General features: G+C 36.1%; 1 protein-coding gene across 12 annotated transcripts in view; it reads right to left on the bottom strand.

Annotated features, from left to right (window-relative positions):
- The window catches only part of BBX (BBX high mobility group box domain containing), a 257308-nt gene that overhangs the window by 119948 nt on the left and 119401 nt on the right, over window positions 1-17959 (bottom strand). The window contains exon 4 of one of the 12 annotated variants that reach the window (XM_053918335.2): window positions 16779-16896. The exons of the other annotated variants lie outside the window; for them this stretch is intronic. The gene's annotated coding sequence lies outside the window, so the exon portion shown is untranslated. The remainder of the gene's footprint in view (window positions 1-16778; window positions 16897-17959) is intronic. 12 annotated transcript variants of the gene reach the window in all.

The following is a 17959-nucleotide window of genomic DNA, read 5'->3' as shown; positions in this document are numbered from 1 at the left end:
GAATTGTTAGGAACTACAAATCCAGTCCTTGGAGGGAGACTCCTAAGGGCCAAGGGGTAGCTTACAGTCCTCAAACTAACAGAAGAGTTAGGATCCTGACCTCTTGACCACAAAATTAGAACTCTTTCCCCTCTGTCACACCACCATTTTGTTCTTTCTCCACAAAGAAATGAATGTTTCCATTCAATTCGGGGTACATGGTTGCATTTTTAATCTAAAAGGCCCATGTGGTAACTACTGTCCAGGTGTGCATGGAAGGGTGTTAAAAACTGAGTTTCTTCACAATCCTCCAAGAAAAAAAATACGGAGACTGGGGCAAAGCAGCTTCTATGGAGCAATATACATCAGTGACTTCGAGCAGGGGACCAAGAGACTAGGGAACAAACCCAGCAGTTACTAAAGTGGGAAGCATCACTAGTGACTGAGAGGAGCAGAAGATGATGTTTCTGCTTCCCACCAGTAAGTTTGTGTTAGCTAAGGAGGCACTGTTTTCTAAACAGGAGCTCAAAATGTGATGGCTGATAAACAAGTACAGGAACAAACCTTTAGCATTCGAGAAGAAAACCTTTTATTTACCTCAAAACTGCCACCCTTTGCCTCTCATCATCTCAGAGTAAATATATACACAGCATACATTCTTTTGGCTCTGAATCAGTTGCAAAGTCCAAAGTCTGACACCTTTATCCATCTATGTCTTCCCGTGAGATTTCAGGCAATTGACACTTCTATTTAACTTTTAAGATGCAGTATTAAGTGTCCTTTTTGTTAATATTCTGCTATGTATTTCTTATTACTCATAGGACCATACCTGATACAGTAAATACACACACACAAAAGTGAAAATCTGAAAACTTGGATCAAATGCCAACTTGGCTAAATCACCTAACCTCTGAGAACCTCTGGTTCCTTCCATCTGGTCCTGAGGAGGCCCCTTCAGCTCTAAATTATTCTAAGGGTATATTTCTTGAAAAGATGCTACAACAGATTTCAACACAACAACACTTATCAGGCCTGTCCCTAACACGACTTCTTTAGCAAAGGCTTTAGCAGAAGTCTGAGGCGTGTAGTGATGGTACCAAATCCAAAAAGGGTTCTTTGTAGGTTATAAGTGAATTGCTTTTCAGAAAGTCTCTATAGACATCTTACTTGGCTCCTCCTCTAGAAAAACTGCTGTGGGAGCCTAAGAAAAGCAGCTTTTAAACTTGTAAGTGCAGATTTGGTACTGCTGCCGCCAGGCCGCAAGCACTGCCAGCGGATACAGTGAGTCAAAGCAATTCTATGCATCACACGGCTCAGTGTCTTCCCTTTACTTGGCAGCTATATATACTGGGATTAGTCATCCAGCTAAATGTCAAGGCTCCCAAAGTTATTACTAGTGCAAAGGTTTCCAGTCTGAAACTTTAAAATCACTACAAAGGAGATTTTTTGTTATTATCGTAAGTTTGGAATAATTTATGAAAAATTAAAGGAGTAGTGAGACAACGGTTTAGGAATTACACGATGTGTATGTCTGGAAGAACATTCACATATACCTTTCTGGAGCAAAGGTATTACTGGAACTTATTAAAAGGATAAGAAGAATCAGTAAGCTCAGTTTTGTATACCACTTACACAGTCGGAGAATTTTCCAAGACATTTACATATGAATGCCTCATTTTCAGGCTCCTCTAACATTTATTTCAAACTTTTAAGACATTACAACAGATGATTTGCTTACAGGCTCTTTTCTCTTGAAAAGTCATCATGAGTATTAATGGTTTTGGTCAAATTATATCATATGTAAATTTGAATGCATTTTTTTTGAAAGGGAGAATAATTAACTTTACATTTGTGGTCATACTGCACTGTAAAAAGCAATTCATTTCTCCAGCATAAATGAAATACTTGAAGACTACCAATGAAGACAGCTCCTCTTTTATATAAACTATTCTATGAGCCTTTTCAATAAAGAAAAACTACCGAATGAAGAAAAGTACATGTTTAAATATCAGAAAATGTATTTCTAAAAAACAGGTTTTTTAATTTTTTGGATTCTGTAATATGGTATGCTAATTTTTAAAGAGCTTATAGTAAACAAATGTTATTCTGAATAAGAGATATTTTTAAGAAAAATTTTAAATGGTCTTACTAATAATCTGTTCTCTTATCAAGAGCAATCTGTAAAAAAGAAAATCTTATTACAAAGGGTTCAGACACACTTTGATCTTTATCAATATTATTCTCATTCTTCAACAGCCTGACAATTTTTTAACTTGGGCTACATTGCTTAATTTTGTGAGAAAACTATACAATTCAGTTAAAGAGGAAATGAATAATATGATTCCTGTGGTCTAGAGGGGCAGGGGGTAGGTAGGTACTAAAGCAAAAATGCTGTGGTTTAGAAAAACACAGAATAAACCTTCATTAAAAACAGATTTCAAATGGCCATTTTATCAGAAATTGAGCTTTTAGATACAGAATATGAAAACTCACTATCTTACCTCAGGAAAAAAACTCTGCTCTATCAAGCGAATCTCTTTGCCGTTGTGTCCCACACAAGGGTTTGCTACCATAAAACTCCTTATACCACTTCTACTCTAAGGGTTATTTTCCCTACCAAAATGTTTTTTTCCTCACCAAAATTCTGCTAAAAACTTACTGAATATGAACTCCTCTTCTTAGCCTCATCTAACTTGACACAGGAACACTTATTTTGAATTCTTACTTTGTTCTTCATTCTAAATCACAGATTTTATAGAGTTAAAAACAAACTTTAAAGATTATCCTATTGAAAGAATGACAAATTCAGGTGCAAATTAAAAAATTTGCTCAAGATCTCAACTTGTTCAAAGTGTTAGAGCCAGGTATAAATATTTTGTTTCATTAAAATTGACTTCATTAAAATGTCATTAAATTCATTTTATTAAAATGACCAATAGTCATTCAACATTCAAAATAAATGTGCTGAGCATCTACTGCTTTTCCAGGCACCTTGAAAAAAAGGCAAACCAATACATGGGAAATAAGAATGCATTCAGACCTATGAGAAAATTCATGACATCACAGTATTTTCCCAGAAAGTTTCACTCGCCACACCCTATTTCAGCAGGCTACAGCACTTAACAACAACAAAAAAAAACACCACAGTCTACACAGGGGTGGACAAAGATAGATTTACAGTTGTAATACAAATAAATAATGCAGTAATTGATAAGTAACACAAGAATAAACTGTTTCGCTTGCTCAAAACTGTAAACCTACTTCTGTCTACCCCTATATATTCTTCCTCTGCTCCAGCTGCTTTTTTATAACACCCCCAACTTCACCCTGTAAATAATTCTCACCTTATACTGTACTCAGGTGATGCTGTCTTTAGAACTGGTGATAACACAGCACACTATAGATTAAAAAACACTGAAAACCTTCCATGAAGTTTCTACCTAGACTACAAAATATTTTCAACTTAGGTTCATTAAATGAAACGCCACATTCAACAGCTTGAAAACTGCGATCATATATTATCCTAAATCTCCTTTCACTTAAAATACCACTTCACATTGTATGTCCATAAAATAGCTAGGAACTTTCTACTAATAGGTCAAATCCTCCTAATACTTACTTTTCAAATTGTGATTTAAGAATAAGAACAATTTTTCTCAAATAACCTGTGCTAAGACATATAAGAATATGTAAAACAATATACTTCCTTTACACTTGGGGAGCTAAGGTGAAGTGATCTCTAAAGTCCCACACAAGTAACTCCAAGACATCTGCTCCAATTCTTAATACAATATTTCAGATAGAAGATTACATTTCAGCCGAAAGTCATCAAACATGAGGTAGTATTTCCAATCACCAAGTTTTAATGATGAGTTTTATCAAGTCACAATTTGGTGTTTAAAACTTTTCTGAACCATATTAATCTTCCTCTACATACCAGGAAAGAACAGTCATAAGTAGAACCTTTGAAGATACATGATTTGCAAGAGGATTTCAGAAAACAGAATCATAAAATCAACCTGGATTTCTATGTATAATAAAATTTATTCTTCTAATACACTCTTCCATTGTGAATATTTAGTTATGCCAGAAACTTACCAACACTCTTTTCCCCCCTAAATACTTACAGCAATAGTCTCTTAAGGAGACAGTTTGCAGTCCTGTGTGAATCTAATAAAAGGTGTGAATGGTTTTATATCACTGCACTCAACTTTACAGTTTCTAAAACTCTTGGGACATCCTTCTCAGCATGCTTCTAGCTTTGTCCATTTCATTCTTAGACTCATTTTTTTTCATTGAACTAAAGCGTTCATCGCTTTTCACCAAATAACACACGTATAAAATTAAAATTTTTTTTCATCTTGTAAATAATATTGAAATGTATCCCTTGCCCAGATCATTCTTGAGATGAAGATTCCATGTTTTCCTTTGAGGAGAAAGGAAATAACTTAGAAGAAATAGTAAGCACAGTTGCAATGGTGTTTAGGCTCAAATCTCTTAAAATTTCAACTACACTCCATGTGGATTTTAAGACTTCTGGTTGCAGACAGTTCTTATTACATCAGCCAAAATCAAATCGGAATGCTTATTTTTATTTCTTCATTTCCCAAATCAAAAACTTTTGTTGGACAACTGCAGACACTCAGCTGAGTCAATGAACATATTTCAGATAGCTGCTTCCTGTTGGTGAAACTGAAACTATTTTTGCTGAAGGAAACACAGGTTAGACAAAGAGAAATAAAAATTGGAATTAAAAAAAAATGTTCCCACAAAAAAGGCCTCCACTTAGCACAATTTGAGGAAGAAACAGCAATCTGGAATATAACCAGAACACAGACATTCCTCAATTATAGGGGAAACTCCTTTTAGGAACAAGTGACAAATTATAACAATAAGCTACCATCAATTTAAAAAAACAAAACTCGCAGAATTTTTATTTTATTTTATTTTTAAGGTAGGAGGTGGAGAGTTTGTTCATATGGGTAGTGGGCAATTTACTGAATGTCAGGACCTACTGTTTCAAATCTCCAACCTCTTTTATGTAGTATAATTTTTAAAACTGATCATTCGAGTGATGAACAAGATCATCCTTCCATTGAAAATAGGCTTCACTCTTATCAAGAAACTCACTGACATTTTTGCAATGACTTACAAACATTAGAAAACTTTCAATGTTTGTAAGAATGGGAGCAGGTAATTTGGAAAACCCCTTTTAGTGTGCCACACATATGCTGCTTTATTTACTTAAAAAAAAAAAAGGATAAATGTTTATTGCTAACTACTTTTTCCTCAAAATTACAAATTCTTTCCTTAGTATATGATTTGTCATATACTCCCTTCTTAGGAATTATTAAGTAGATCCACACTAGGTCTATATTCATGCATATTTTCATATATATTAGCATGTATATTAGTACATTTGAGTCTGAGTTTGAGGTGTGTTATATATTAGCCTTCAGTCACATCATTTGAGAAAAATGTCAGTTGACAAATTTGGGTCTTTAATATATTTTATATCATGATCATCAGCAGCAGCCTCATAATTATACACAGTGAGTCTTAAAGTCCCCCACTGAAAAACAGATTTAAATCCTGTAAGTTAAATTTGCCCATGGTTCATCTTCCCCACAAATGTAAACTTTAAATGGAGTAGGGGCATGAGGAAGGGTTGGTATGCCTTACAGGTCTTTGAAGTCCCAGGAAAAATGTAAAGGAAGAAATAGGAGAACATAATCCCACCTTAAGCATCATCGTTACCAGGCAGAAAGTGTAACAGACCCAAAACTTCTCAATGAAAACTGTCTTTGAAATAATTTAAATGTTTAAAAAAAAAAGAAATAATTTTAATGCAAGTAATTTCAAACAAATGAACAAAAATAAATCCCTGGCATTTTTTTTTAATTTGAAGGAAAATGAAACATACTGAAATCAATCCTTGAGTAAGCTCCAGTGACAGCAGAAGAAAGGCTGTCTTGATGAGCTTTCGTCCCAAGAGAATAGCTAACTGGATGACTCCAGCAAAAATCAGACCCACTGTTGCCCTGGAGCTGATTACCTAGAACTTCTGACTCAAAGAGTTCCAGAGCCCCACCTTCCCTAGGTCTGGAAGGATCCTTAGCAGTTGGCAGGTTACTAACTGATGAACACATAGGTCCTGTGTTTATGGGGTAGCTTGAGACTCACAGAAAATTAACAAGTAGAAGGGTTAAGTAACAGCTAATAATTATAAATGGATAAAAGCCAAAGCCCCAAAGATTCCTCTAAGCTCAAAACAGACCTTACCCTAAGGGCAATGATGCCATCATCCAAATGAAACGCGTGCTTAGCTAGCACAGGAAAAGAGAGTAAAGTGTCCACTAGCTAAGTACAAAAGAAATGTAACAATCCTTAGTAAGATTTGATGAGAGAAAATAGATTGGCATATACACGAAGAAAACCATATTTAGTGATCTTTAGTAACATTATGATGTCTATGTCTAGGTGAGCTTCCTAGGAGTCCCAATTCCTCAAAATAACTATCAATATTAAAGTACAGCTGCTGCTATACTTTCTGTTCTGTTGTTTTTATTAAAAAGTCAGTGATTAATTTTTTTCAGATTTAATAAAACCTGGTCAGGCTTTTAGAAATCTGGATTGCAGCCAGAAAATGAATGGTAATATACTAGGAAATTAACTTCAGGAAAACAGATTAATTGCTCACTACTTCTTCCTCAAAATTACAAATCCACTTGAACATTTTGCTATTTTCTTATGCAGATTATAAACTCCCAGACAAGATCAATATTGTTACTCCAGCAATACTTAAATTTAAATGAAGTTATTCAGAACTAGTTTAATAAGGTAATATAGAGAAATCTGTATTTTAATAATCTAGATAAATCCGTATTTTGTATAAATATGTCAATTTTTAGCTTACTTTTATATATATCACTAAATATGCTGTATAACAGATTTGAAACATGAGTAAAAATTAAATACATAATTCAAAATTTTTCCTTAAATTCGCTTTTAAAAATTCCTCTTCCAAGTTAAGCCATTCAATGCAGAATCTGTAATAAATGCATTTCCTAGTTCCCTCTGAGGGGAAATTCTGTATCACATGTTTATATAGTTTATATACATTATTGTATTTATATGTAAATTTTCTGCTACATTTAAAGATGATCCAACTATTAACATAATAGTTTATTTTAGACATTAACTAAAATAAGAACACTAAACAAGTGCTGTAGATTTTCTGAAACACTTTCAAGCCTGTCTAAATTAATAAAATACTAAGTGAATTAGTATTACAAAGGAGGCTTTTGTCACTGATAATTTAAAATATTAATGTGAATACTTAACAGGTCAAGTCTTTTACATTAATCAAAGACACAATGTAGGACTGGTTAGAGTGAGTATTCTCCTACAGGTAAAGTTTTCATGTCAGGTAATTCCTCCCATTTTCCCCTCATAATTCCCTCATAAGCATAAAAGGATTCTTCTCTCCCTGCATTCCTGAGGAACAAGAAGTTATCTGTTCTTCTAGAGATAGGATGGTATTATTAACTGCTTCTTTCGAAATAGAACATTTGGCATAATCTATTTCTGTAGAATTTTGTCAAGTAAGCAGTTAGGAGGGGTGAATTTTTGCAAAGACAGTCTGGCTTCTTGTTCTTCATGGCTGGGCAGGCCAGTAAATCCTGGGTCTTTTATGTTTATGAAGGCTGGAGGTGAAGGTGGCTTCTCAGTAATAAGAAATTTAACATTAAATTTTTAAAAAACTACAAAGATTTTTAAAATTCTCGATTTGATCAAGAATTAAGTTAATGTTATTAAAAAGAAGTCCTTCATTAAAGTTTTCCCCCCTTTTCATTTTTTGGGGGTTACAAAATTCTTCTCTTGCCATATTCTCTTCTTAGTCTAAAATTTGTGAGACTTACTTGTGACTTTCGCAAAGTAGGTCCATAAGATCATGATGAGATTAGATTATTTTGTGCCCCTCTATAAAAGTCAGAAAGAATCTACTTAATCTTGGTTCATGGTCAAATACACAGCTCTCTGGCCAGGACACTCAGGAGTGATTAGGCAATGTTTACAATTTACAGAAGATTAAGGGCGAGTTTTTGTCCCTTGCTCTGTGTGGCCTGTTCTCTGGTGCCTTTTATCTTTGACCCGCAAGTTCAGAGGCATTTACAAAACGAATTCTGAACAACAACAAAAAAAACACGTTCAGGAAATATCATGTGAGAATCTAGAGTCAGATATTCCTAGAAACTGGATGTAGCGCTAATCCTTTTAAAATGGAATCCTCTCATGGGAAGACTGAGGAAGGTACCAAGAGAAGGAACTCAGACCCTCAGAGCTGAGAAGTCCCTCCCTAGCAGAGAAACCACCGGAGAAAGGTATGGGCAACTTGCCTCAAGCATGAGATGTGAAAACAGACCCACTGACTGACTCCAAGGAAAAGCCCAACGGTACAAACCAACACTGACTCAAAAATGGTGAGAAGAGACATGGGGTAAGTTGGACGGCAGTTAACAAAGACCAGGACGAACTGCCCTGCTCACAGCTGTGAGGCTGGAGGAACAGAAGAGCAAGGGGCAGAAGTCAAGGTTTTGCACTAAACAATGCCTTGGTTGCCTGGTGAATAAAACTGGAAAGCCAAAGGCATTCATTATACTTTCTCAAAGAAATGATAAACATATTCTTTCTCTAGAATAAATCAACCCTAAACAACAAAAACAAAGGAAGTTTGGTATATGGACTACTTGCTAAGGTTATGAGAGAAAATAAATGGCTGGTTGCTGTGGGCCAAAAGCCCAGTGAGGCAGATTCAGGCTCCGATAGTGGTGCCCAGACACCAGTGAGACACTATTTGTCATTCCAATTTAAAATAGAATACAAGTTATTATTCTATCTAATTATTATTATATCTAATAATACAAAAATTGGAAACAACCTAAAAAGCCATCAAGAGAAAGTAGATAAATAATGTATTTATCTAATGTATCTTCATACAGTGAAATACAACTGTGATCACAAATAAATCACAAGGATAAGCAAGGATGACTATCAAACATAAGGCAGAGATTTTCTGTGTCTAAGATGGTGGCGTAGGAAGAACTTACCCTCTCCCATGATCACTCTCAATCTATTCCTAGAAACAAAGCAATTCCCCTCAAGAAGAAATGAGGGCTTCTGCCCAAGAAACCAGAGAGACCACATTAAAACGGGTAGGAGGGCAGGAGAGACGAATACACTTACCTTGGGAACCCCACCCCCAATGCGAGGACCTGCAGCAGGGAAGAATCACTACAGACCCGAGAACAGAATACCCCGCCCGAGGGTATGGCGGAAAAAACTGGTTTAAAAATCATCTACAATATAGGTAAGAAAACCTTTTTCCAAGCCCTAGATTATCGGCCAAACAGAAGAACTGTAGAGCAAGATCAGGAGACACACAGGAGAGCACACAGGAGACACAGGGGAGCGCCATTTGTTGCACTCATCCTCCACCTCGATCACACGATCGAGACACCCGAGCAAACCCTGGGCCCAGAGCACTCAGCTGCGCAACAGACCCTAGGCCCATTCCAGGTCCACAGCTTACCAGTGGGAGTTTCCGCGGTCTGTGTGCCCTCCGACCAGAGCTGCAGGTCCAAGCAGACTGTCCCTCAGAATCCCGATGGTCCGCACCTATTTCAACTACAGCCCCCGCCCCTTTGCAGCACGTCACAGAGACCGCCCACAGACCACGCCCACTTCTGTCACAGCTCCTGGCTCCCCCGATTCCCTGTGGCTCTAGCGCCCTCCAACGTCAACTTCAAGCAGCCTGCCCAGGCATCCTGGCGTGGCTTGCCCAGCTCCCGTAGCCCCGGAAGCCAGGAAGCTTGCCTTCAAGACTCCCGGTGCCCCAAGCCCACTTGCTGGACCACCCATAGGTCCAGCAAGCCTGCCAAGGCAGTCCCGGTGCAGCTTGGCTCAGGACTCTTGCAGCGGGAGCCAGCTCCGCAGGCACTCTAGCAAGGTGGCTCTGGCGAGGCTTGCACCCCCAGGACACCCCATAGCATGCACCTGTTCCAGCTCCGGCTTCAACTGGCCTGTCAAGCTAGCTCCGAAGCAGCTTTCTCCAGGTCTTTCTGGAGCCCCAAGTTCACTCTAGCTCCAGCTCTGGCTGGCCTGACAAAGATGCCCCTTACTCACAGTCAAAAAAAAAAAAAAAAAAAAATCGTTCCTACACAAGGCCATTCCTTTAGGACTGGGAAAGGCTTCTGTTTCACCTAATTCATAGAAACAAACATAGAAACAGTCAAAATTAGAAAACAGAGAAATATGTTCCAAACAAAAGAACAGAAAAAAAAAAACCATAAAAAAGAACTAAATGAAGCAATCTATCAGACGGAGTTCAAAACAATGGTTATAAACACACTCAAAAAACTTGAGAGAAGAATAGAGGAACTCAGTAATAACTTCAACAAAGATTAAAAAAAACAATCAGAACCGAGGTATATAAAAACTGAAATGAAAAAATACACTAGAGGAAATCAAAAGCACCTTAGAGGATGCATAAGTCAGGGAGCTGGAGTACAAGGTAGTGGAAATCCCCCAATCAGAAGCAAGAAGACCTAAAAAAAATTTTTTTTAAATGAGCATGGTTTAAGGGACCTCCCTTAACCATGTAGATTTTCTGATCACAAAATCGAGTGTATGAACATTTGAATCATAGGAGTCCCAGAAGAAGAGGGAGAGAAAGGGATAGAAAATTTATTGCAGAAATAATAGCTGAAAAATTCCCTAAGCTGATGAAGGAAACAGACATCCAAGTTCAGAAAGCAAAGACAATCCCAAACCAGATGAACCCAAAGAGACTCACACCAAGACTCATAATTAAAGTGCCAACAATTAAAGATAAGGAGAGAATTTTAAAAGCAATGAGAAAACCAGCTAGTTACATACAAAAGATCCCCCATAAGATCATCAGCTGATTTTTCAGCAAAAAATTTGAAGGCCAGAAGGGAATAGCACAATACACTCAAAGCTATGAAAGTAAAAACCTACTGCCAAGAATACTTTATCCAAAAAGATGATCTATCATTCAGAATTGAAGACAGATAAAGTTTCCCAGCTCAAGTGGGATTTATTCTAGGGATACAAGGATGGTTCAATATTTGCAAATCGATCAACATGGTACACCACATAAACAAAATGAAGGATGAAACTCATGATCATCACAATACATGCACAAAAACCATTTGACAAAAATTCAACATCCATTTATGACACAAACTCTCAAAAAGTGGGTATAGAAGGAACATATCTCAACATAATAAAGGGCATATATGATAAACACACAGCTAGCATCATACTCAATGGTGAAAAGCTGAAAGCTTTTCTTTTAAGATCAGTAACAAAACAAGATGCCCATTCTCACCATTCTTAATTCAATATAGTAAGTCCTACTACAGCAATCAGACTAGAAAAAGAAATTAAAAATACCAAAATTGAAAAGGAAGAAAGAAAACTGTAACTATTTGCAGATGGCATGATGCTATATAAAGAAAATCAAAAGACTCCACAAAAACTATTAGAGAGCTAATGCATGAATTCAGTAAAATTCCCAGATAAAAAATTAATATTCAGAAATCTGTTATGGTTCTATACACTAATAAAGAACTACCAGAAAGAGAAATTAAGAAAACAATCCCATTTACAATTTTATCAAAAAAATAAAAACAAGTACCTAGAAATAAATTTAACCAAGGAGGTAAAAGACTTGCACCATGAAAACTATAAGACAATGATAAAAGAAACAGAACAAGTCATAAATAAATGAAAAGGTATACCGTACTCATGGATTTAAAGAATATTAAAATGTCCATATTACCCAAAGCAATCTCCAAATTCAGTGCAATCCCTATCAAAATATCAGTGGCATTTCTCATAAACTAGAAATAATAATCCTAATATTTATATGGAACCACAAAGACCCTGAATAGCCAAAGCAATCTTGAAAAAGAAGAAACAAGTTGGAGGTACCACGGGTCCCTACTTCAAACAATACTACATAGCTATAGTAATTAAAACTGTATGGCACTAGCACATGCACACACACACACAAAAGACACATATATCAATGAAACAGAATAGAGAGCCTAAAAATACACTCATTCTTACATGGTCAATTAATCTATGACAAAGGAGTCAAAATATACAATGGGAAAAGCAAGTCTCCTTTTCAATAAGTAGTGTTGGGAAAACTACACAGATATGTGCAAAAAGAAAATTAAAGTATACCACTTTCTCACATCATTCACAAAAATAAAATCAAAATGAATTAAAGAATTAAATGTAAGACTTGCAACCATGGAAGTCCTAGAATAAAACACAAGCACTAAAATTCTTTAACATTAATCTTAGCAGTATTTTTTAAAATATATGTCCTCAGCAAAGGCAACAAAAGCAAAAACAAACAAATGGGACTCCATCAAATTAAAAAGCTTTTGCATAGTAAAGAAAATCATTGACAAGACAAAACAGCAACCTACTGAATGGGAGAAGATATTTGCAAATGATATATCCAATAATGGGTTAGTGTCCAAAATATATAAAGAACTCCTACAACTCAACATCAAAAAGAAAAATAATACAATTTAAAAATAGAGGACCTGAATAGATTATTTCTCCAAAAAAGGCATACAGATGGCCCACAGACACATGAAAATATGCTAAACATCACTAAATCATCAAGGAAATGCAAATCAAAACTAAAAAGAGATATCATCTCACATCTATCAGAAAGGCTATTATCAAAAGATAACAAGAGCTGGAGAGAATGTGAAAAAACGGGAATCCCTTGTATACTGTTGGTGGAGTTGTAAATTAGTGTAGTGTAGCCACTGTGGAAAACAGTACAGAGATTCCTCAAAAAATTGAAAAGAGAACTACTGTACAACCCAGCAATTCTACTTCTGACTATTTATCTATTCCTGTATACCAACAACAAAACTGCAGAAACAGAAATCAGGAAAAAAATCCCATTTGATATAGCAACAAGAAAAATAAAGTACCTAGGAATAAACCTAACCAAGGAGGTAAAAGACCTGTACTCAGAAAACTACACAACACTGAAGAAAGAAATTAAGGAAGACACAAACAAATGGAAGCATGTACCGTGCTCATGGATTGGAAGAATTAACATCATCAAAATGGCCATACTACCCAAAGCAATTTATAGATTCAATGCAATCCCTATTAGAGTACCCATGACATATTTCACAGATATAGAACAAACATTTCAGAAATTTATATGGAACCATAAACGACCCCGAATAGCTGCAGCAATTTTGAGAAAGAAGAACAAAGCAGGATGGATCACAATACCTGATATCAAACTGTATTACAAGGCCACTGTAATCAAAAAGCCTGGTACTGGCATAAAAACAGGCACATAGACCAATGGAACAGAACAGAGAGCCCAGAAATAAACTCAAGTCTTTACGGTCAATTAATATTTGACAAAGGAGGCAGGAGCATAAAATGGAGCAAAAACAGCCTCTTCAACATATGGTATTGGGAGATCTGGACATCTACATGCAAAAAAATGAAACTCGATCACCAACTTACACCATACACAAAAATAAACTCAAGATGGATAAAAGACTTAAATATAAGTTGTAAAACCATAAAAGTCCTAGAGGAAAACATTGGCGGGAAAATCTCAGACATTCCACGCAACAACATCCTCACAGACATATCCCCTAGAGCAAGGGACATAAAGGAAAGAATAAACAAATGGGACCTCATAAAAATAAAAAGCTTCTGCATGGCTAAAGAAAATAGCACCAAATTACAAAGAGAACCAATAGTATGGGAAAACATATTTGCCAATGATACCTCAGACAAGGGCCTAATCTCCAAAATATATAAAGAACTCACACGACTCCACTCCAGGAAGACAAACAATCCAATTGAAAAATGGGCAAAAAGGACTTGAACAGACACTTCTCCAAGGAAGACATACAGAGGGCCCAGAGACATATGAAAAGATGCTCAGCATCACTAGCCATCAAAGAGATGCAAATTAAAAGCACAATGAGATACCACTTCACACCTGTCAGAGTGGCCAACATAAACAAATCTACAAACAAATGTTGGAGAGGATGCGGAGAAAAGGGAACCCTAGTGCACTGTTGGTGGGAATGCAGACTGGTGAGGCCACTGTGGAAAACAATATGGAATTTCCTCAGAAAACTAAAAATGGAACTGCCCTTTGACCCAGCAACTCCACTGCTGGGATTATACCCTAAGAACCCTGAAACACCAATCCAAAAGAACCTGTGCACCCCAATGTTCATAGCAGCACAATTTACAATAGCCAAGTACTGGAAGCAGCCTAAGTGCCCATCAGCAAACGAGTGGATCCAAAAACTATGGTATATTTACACAATGGAATTCTATGCAGCAGAGAGAAAGAAGGAGCTTATACCCTTTGCAACAGCATGGATGGAACTGGAGAGCATTATGCTAAGTCAAATAAGCCAGATGGTGAGGGACAAATACCATATGATCTCACCTTTAACTGGAACATAATTAATAGAAGAAAAAAGCAAACAAAATATAACCAGAGACATTGAAGTTAAGAACAATCTAACAATGGTCAGGGGGGAGTGGGGAGGGGAGAGTGAGGAGAGGGGATTACAGGAACTACTATAAAGGACACATGGACAAAATCAAGGGGGAGAGTGGAGGTGGGGGAGGGAGGGGGGTTCAGCCGGGGTGGGGTGGAGGGATGGGGTGAAAAGGCACACAACTGTAACTGAATAACAATAAAAATTTAAAAAAGAAAGAAAGAAAGAAAATGAAAATACTAATTCAAAAAAACATACACATCCCTATGTTCATTGCAGCACTGTGTACAATAGCCCATATGTGGAAGCAACCTCAGTATCTAAAAGTAAAGGAATAAATAAAAAGATGTTATGTATTTCAACAAAACGGATTATTACTCAGCCATAAAAATGCACGAAACCTTGCCATTTGAAACAACACAGATGTACCTAGAAAGTATTACATTAAGTGAAATAAGTAGGAAGAGATAGACAAATACCATATGATTTCATTTATATGTGGAATCTAAAACCAAAAGAAATGAACAACAAAAAGAAACAGAAATAAACTCCTAGATACAGAGAACTGACGGTTGCCAGAGAGGAGGAGGTAAGGGAATTAAGCAGCACAAACTTCCAGTTATAAAATAAGTCAGGGGGATGTAATGTACACCATAGCAAATACGGTTAACAGTATCATAAAAACTTTTTACGGTAACAGATGGTTACTAGACTTATTGTGGTGATCACTTCATAAGGCATATTAAGTACTGAAATAGTATGTGGTACACTCAAAATTAATATAATATTGTATGTCAACTATGATTAAAAATAAAATTGAAGTATTTTTAAAGATCATGATGTTGAGCAGCAAAAATAGGTGTTACAGAGAACACGTACATCATTTATTATTTACATAAAATTCAAAAACAAGCATATCTTAATATAGGGGTACAGAAATATGTAAAAAGTATAAGGAAAAACAAAGAAGTAATCAACTCAACCTTCAGAGTCAGGGGATGTGGTTAAGGAGAGGTGATGAAATCTGGGCCAGGCACAGTTCTATTTCCTAAGTTAGTGGTAGGTATTCAGTTATTCACATTCATGCCATTCTTTGTATCTCATTCACAAGTTATAAATATGCCCTGTATACACACAGCATTTTCTAAATACGATGAGGATTACTCCTATTTGTTTTTTTAATTTTTAGCTCTCAGAAGTAACACTGTCTTTAACAAACTATATTAAAAGGTATTTTTTAAGAATCTGCAAGTAACAAGGACCTAGCATGCATTCAGGAGTTTATAAAATTATCCCTTTAATTCACACAACAACTCCAAGATCAACATTTTCATCCTCAGTTTACATATGCGGAAACTGAGACTGTGTTGTTATGTAGATTGTCCAACCTTACACAACCTAGAAGAGGTGGGATTTAAAAAGTATCCAACTCTGAAAACCATGGTACAACTGTAGGTAGGACTATGTAAAATACAACAGCAACAATAAATTTCCAATGCAAAAACAGAACTAACTTGTGATACTACAGTTTACTATTTTAACTATCTTAGCATATAAAATGTATCTGTAAATCATATTATAATAGTTTGTATTAATTTTATTCCATAGTATACCTCTTTATTACTTCACAATCACAATTTACCTTTAAAATCTGTAAATTATAAAACTGGCAACAGATACTCATTATGTTTCTGGAAAGTGTCAACTTGGCCATACTTTTTATAATTGAAGGGAAGCATAAGAAAGTTAGCCATTGGCAGACTGAAATTTAGCGCTCTCATTTCACTCCCATCCCCCATCAGGGATTCACTCAGGCAAGTGAACAGGCTTTGGAGCCCCATAGAAATTACACACTCCCTCCCTATTTCTCCTCATCTTTCTTCCAATCATACTTCAAAACCTACTTTTGAACTCACACAGGAAAGCTGTTTAATACCACCTGGCTTTTTCTACTCCATGAACTCTGGAACTACTCTTCAGGACACATGCAACATACCTCATTTCATATATAATTATTTGTCACCTTTTTATTTTGTTGTTTTTGTATGTGTGACCACCCTGCAAGAACCACTGAGAAGAGTTTACAAGTTTTTATTTGTTCTGAGCTATGAACTAACTTCCTTTTTCTCCAAAGCACCACCAATTGTGCTCTGTAAACAGTAGTCACTTAATAAATGCTTATTGACTTACTACAGTGGAACAGTTCGCCTCTGGTATTTCTCAATATCCCAGTGAATCCTTCACATCTATACACATGCTGGAGATGATACCAGGTACCGCTAGAGGCATGGGGTCTTCCTGAGGGTACCTGGGACAAGAAAAACACAAGAGAGAGACCAAAGACAGTCAGGAGAAACACAGAGAGGGGAACGTGGAAGTAAACAGAGGATAGAATAAAGAATAAGAGGAGCAAAAGAGTCAGGGGTTACAGAGAGACACTCAGAGACGAGGAGGAAGTCAGCAATCTGAACTGGGGTTTGGGTTCGGAAACCACATATTTAATATGTGCCCTCACGTTACTAAATTTATGATATCATCAACCATTTCAAAGTTATTTCTAAGGTTTTTCTGAGCTTATATCTTTATTAAAAGTCATCTTTACACGGTGTCATCTTTGGTCATACATATACAGAGGCATAAACATAATCCTCAAAACAACCCCTCTTGTAAATAACTCTCCAGTTTGGAAAATGGTTACCTCAGAGCGGTAAGATGACTTGCCCAAGGTCATTAGTAAGCACATACTAAATTGGGACCCTAAATCTTCTGAGTCCAAACCCAGTGCTTTTTCTGGTATCCTGTCCTGTCACTATTAGAAATGAATCACATACAAACTATCTTTATGAAATGAAATTCAAACTACAAAGTCAAGATAAAATTTTCTATCTTTTGGGACACTGAAATACTCAGGTTATTCATAAGGCTATTTTACCTTAGGGTTTCATTTATTTTTAAAAATCCATCATAAAAATACATCAGAATAAAAGTATTTCAGAATGACAGAAAATTTTAAACAGAAATGAGATTAAGTGAACGTCCTCTTGACAACATTTTAACATTTAAAAAAGGAGCTAGAATTAGTTCATTGCTTTTATAACATTGTAATTTGAAAGTCTTAATGATTCAACAAATTTCAGCAGAAACATCAAAAGATGCTCCACATTTCAATAAATTCTTAGATCTCAATACTGGTAAATGTCTCATACTTGTTCTTTCATAATAGTTCACCTAAGTCTATAGTGCAATTTAATTTCAGAGTGGTACATAGAGTACAGATGATTTATTGTTCCAGCCTTTGAAAGCATTCATATTTTCTCTTAAGGAATCCCTATCCTCCTCTAAACAAGCATGCCCTTTAAGGAAGTAATTAT

The sequence above is a fragment of the Desmodus rotundus genome, chromosome 2, assembly GCF_022682495.2.
Source record: "Desmodus rotundus isolate HL8 chromosome 2, HLdesRot8A.1, whole genome shotgun sequence".
NCBI classification, from domain to species: Eukaryota; Metazoa; Chordata; class Mammalia; order Chiroptera; family Phyllostomidae; genus Desmodus; species Desmodus rotundus.
Note: the sequence above shows the minus strand (reverse complement) of the source record. Positions and strands in the feature narration are given on the sequence as shown.